We start from the raw sequence: 3819 nt of genomic DNA on the forward strand, positions 1-3819 counted from the left end.
TAGTTATACCCTCCCCGAGACAGAACTCCAACGACTACGTCGGGCCGAGCCTCAACAGCCGTTACGGAACACTAGATCAATCGGGTAGCGTATCTAATATGTAACCGGGGGTTAAAATACTTACAATGAGGCAGAGCTTCGCTAATTAGGGGGTATTATACCCGGGAATTACTTATTCTAGCAGAAGTTTGAGAGAGAAATTTGAATATTGAACGAATTCCAAATGAATTCGATCGATCTAATTTATAGGGCTGCTCAGTGAGTCCCTCGCACCCCGCGACGGAATTCAAAGGGGCCGTCGCGCCCTGACAGGGCCAAAAAGGTGGCGGCTGGTTTGCTGAGTCACCACCGATGTCGACGCGTGACCTGTCACGTGGCGGGCTGGGATTTCGCCACCCATCAGTCGCTCTGTAAAGCCCGTCTTTTGCGTCTAACAAAATGATGACCAAAGGACACTAGTAACATAAACCTTCTTAAAAAGTGTCCAAGCTTTTCGCAATTAAACATAAAGACATCAATAACATTTGGGCACTAATTTAACAAAATTTGGGCATGACCCGTCCATAAGACGAGTATATCCCTGTTTTAACCATCAACAAAACAAACAAGTCTACAACCCGTTCATCTAGACACGACTAAGAATCATACATCAAGTGTTAAAGAGTGTAACCATTAACAAAGTTATATAAAAAAAACGAGCATTTGACCCAAAACATTAATATGTAATAGCGGAAGCGCTTGATAACCATCAAGTGTGCATATGCTCGCTCCAAATTGCCAAGTCGCCTAAATTGAGGATTTACCTACATTCAACATAATAAAATAAGTTAGTATTTCGCCACTAACAATTCTAGATAATAAACCCATTCGTTTCATTCTCGGATTATCATCATTCAATTACTTTGCTCACCGTTAAACGGTTCATTACATGCTTACCTCAAATAGAGGTTAAGCATACTTTACTTATCATACCCCGTTAGGAACGGATACTAGCATTATTACATCGCTTTCATTCGATTTGTTCATAATGAACAAATCATAGTCATTACATTCTTACATCATACCTCGATCCGAGAAAAACGGATCGAGTAGACTTTCATCCATTACATACATAACTTCCCCTACCCAGTTCGACTAAAAGTACCGGATATGATGCGTTAACTTTCGTATTTTAATCATTCCTCAACATCCGTTTATGACGGAGGGGGGGGGGGGTAGTGCACGGACCTCCCGGCCGCCGGAGTATTTCAACTCACGCAAGCTAGCTTAGCCCCATAGCTGCCTGGCGGTGATTATCCCACCCGGAATTCAATACTTGGGGTTGCCAAGGCTCGAACTTTCAACAATCGGATATCTCAACATTCACGGTTCCAACATAACAATTTAATACATTAAAGATTATTAAACATATGACAACATAATAAAAACATAAGGTGTACACTAACGTACCTCGATCTTGCGAGTCTCCCGTTTTCTTAGTGTTTGAGCCTTCTTCTTTCACGCCTACATAGATTTCTCATTTTCAAGTGACAATATTATCACTAACTTTTCAGATTTTTACACATTTATTCTCTTAAGCATTTCATCAAACACTTGGTGGGCATTATAGTCAATGCATAAGGTGCAAGCATGTAAAGCATATTCCTACTAATCCTTTTTTACACAACATTCACAACCAATCTTTTTACATAAATTTTCCATCCTACATCAGTTTATCTTTCATTTATGATTCTCAACAAGATTTTACATCTAAAACTTATACGTATGATTTCTACTCAAACATCCTATTCATACTAACCTCTTAACATGTGGGTTTTGCTACAATCATAACATTCCATTGAAATCAAACATAATTTCTGCCTTAGTTTACTATATTAACCTTCAATTACACAAAAATTCTCATAAACTCATGGTTTGGGCGAAACCCTATTCCTAGGATTCGTCAAAACACAAAATTGAACTTACCACTCTATTGAGTATGATGTGTTAAACGAGAATTTGATGACATGCAACTGATTGGCCTTGAATTCCTTTGTTAATTTGTTGAATCTTACAAGAACAAGGGTAAACCCTTGTTTTCTCCTGCCCTGGTCGACCCAAATCACGCACACAGTGTGTGCTTTTTGGTTTCAACCTTTTTAATCCTTAATTAATAATAATTTTTCACATTACCCCCTCCACAATTGTTAAGAGTTTTTTTTTATTAGGCATTTCCCATAATCTAACTTATAATCTTTTATCATAACCCATCAACCAAGTTAGTTTTATTCATTTTTTCTTACTTTACTATTAACCAGCTTTTGGGGTGTTACACGCTCGCGGCCCGTGATGGAGTAGGTATAGTCTGTCGCGCCCCCCAACAGACTTAAAATATTGTTTTTATTTTATTATTTTTAATTTAAATGTATTTTGGGCCTTTTTCTCGCATACGGTGTGTATTTAGGAGCGTTTAGGGTTGTCTAAAATATTTTAAGGAGAGTTGTTATATTTTGGTTATAAGTGCAAAATATATAATGCACTCGCATTAAGCAGAGTAACCCAATTCAATTTTTTTTCCTACGTCACGAGACAGAACCCGAACGTGCTTAGTCGGACAGAGCCTTGACATGCGTTGGTAGGTCCTAAATCAATCGGACAGGGTATTGACTCAGTGATCAGGGGTTACAACACTTAAAACGGGGCGGGCTTTATTATTGTTATAATAAAAATGAGAGGATATATAATTTCTAGAGAGAGATGGCGATAGCGAGATAAAGGTAATGACCAGAAAATTATGTTAGGATACTACATTTATATCCTACACAAACTTGGAGTGAAAGTTATCAAAATGGATACGTTTGTTAATTTAATTAATTCATGCATACCTACATTAAATTCAACATGTCCACTCGTCTAACATTCATAATTTTAGAATTTTAAAATCTAAATATTACTTTATTATTATATATATTATAACTAATTCAGCTGCTTCACTTAATTGGCGCTTATAATTTCTAAAATATGACGTTTTATAAAATAATGAACTTGTCATTGGAACGAGAATAATCTTATTTAAATTTTGAACCAAGTTTCATTAAAAACGGAGTAGGTTCAAATATAATGTATTTTTACTATTATAATAATTAAACCTTTTCTACGTTTGCCAAAATATCTTATATTTCTATCGGTCAACTTACCCATGACCTACTCGTGTAATAACTTTATTTTAAATTTAAAATTTTTGGGAATTTTACACGATAGCATCTGGGTTATTGTTGATCGTCTTACTAAATCTGCTCACTTTCTGCCAATACGAGAAGACTTTAAGGTAGAACGGTTAGCACGAATCTATACCGACGAAGTCATCTGTCGACATGGGATGCCTCGTGACATCATTTCTGACCGCGATGGTCGCTTTACCTCGCGCCTCTAGGAGACCTTTCAATCTGCTCTCGATACTACTCTTAATCTCAGTACCACATTCCATCCCCAGACGGACGGTCAGACAGAACGCACGATTCGCACCCTTGAAGACGTGCTTCGTTCGTGTGTCATAGAATTCGGTGGTAATTGGGACTCGCATTTACCTTTGGTCGAATTCTCGTACAATAACAGTTATCATTCTAGCATTCAAATGGCACCATTTGAGGCATTATATAGAAGAAAATGTCGATCGCCTATTGTATGGGAGGCAATCGGAGATGCGCAAATTTGTAGGATCGTTTTACCGACCGAAACGAGTCGTTCAGAGGTGTTCTACTCAATATGAAAGGCGGAAACAGACATATTGAGTTAGATTCAGCTAGATATTCACTTTAAATGTCTTTTCGATTGATTTGA

The 3819-nt window shown here is 37.5% G+C and overlaps 1 long non-coding RNA gene across 1 annotated transcript; it reads right to left on the reverse strand.

Annotated features, from left to right (window-relative positions):
* Positions 1-510: 510 nt before the first annotated feature.
* LOC110896574 lies at positions 511-2099 on the reverse strand. Its single transcript, XR_002567999.2, has 3 exons — positions 1966-2099; positions 1450-1503; positions 511-803 (listed from the first exon to the last, which is right to left on the reverse strand). It is a non-coding gene; the product is annotated as an uncharacterized LOC110896574 (long non-coding RNA).
* Between the last annotated feature and the right edge of the window lie 1720 nt (positions 2100-3819).

Source organism: Helianthus annuus, chromosome 12 (genome assembly GCF_002127325.2).
Source record: "Helianthus annuus cultivar XRQ/B chromosome 12, HanXRQr2.0-SUNRISE, whole genome shotgun sequence".
In the NCBI taxonomy this organism is placed as follows: domain Eukaryota; kingdom Viridiplantae; phylum Streptophyta; class Magnoliopsida; order Asterales; family Asteraceae; genus Helianthus; species Helianthus annuus.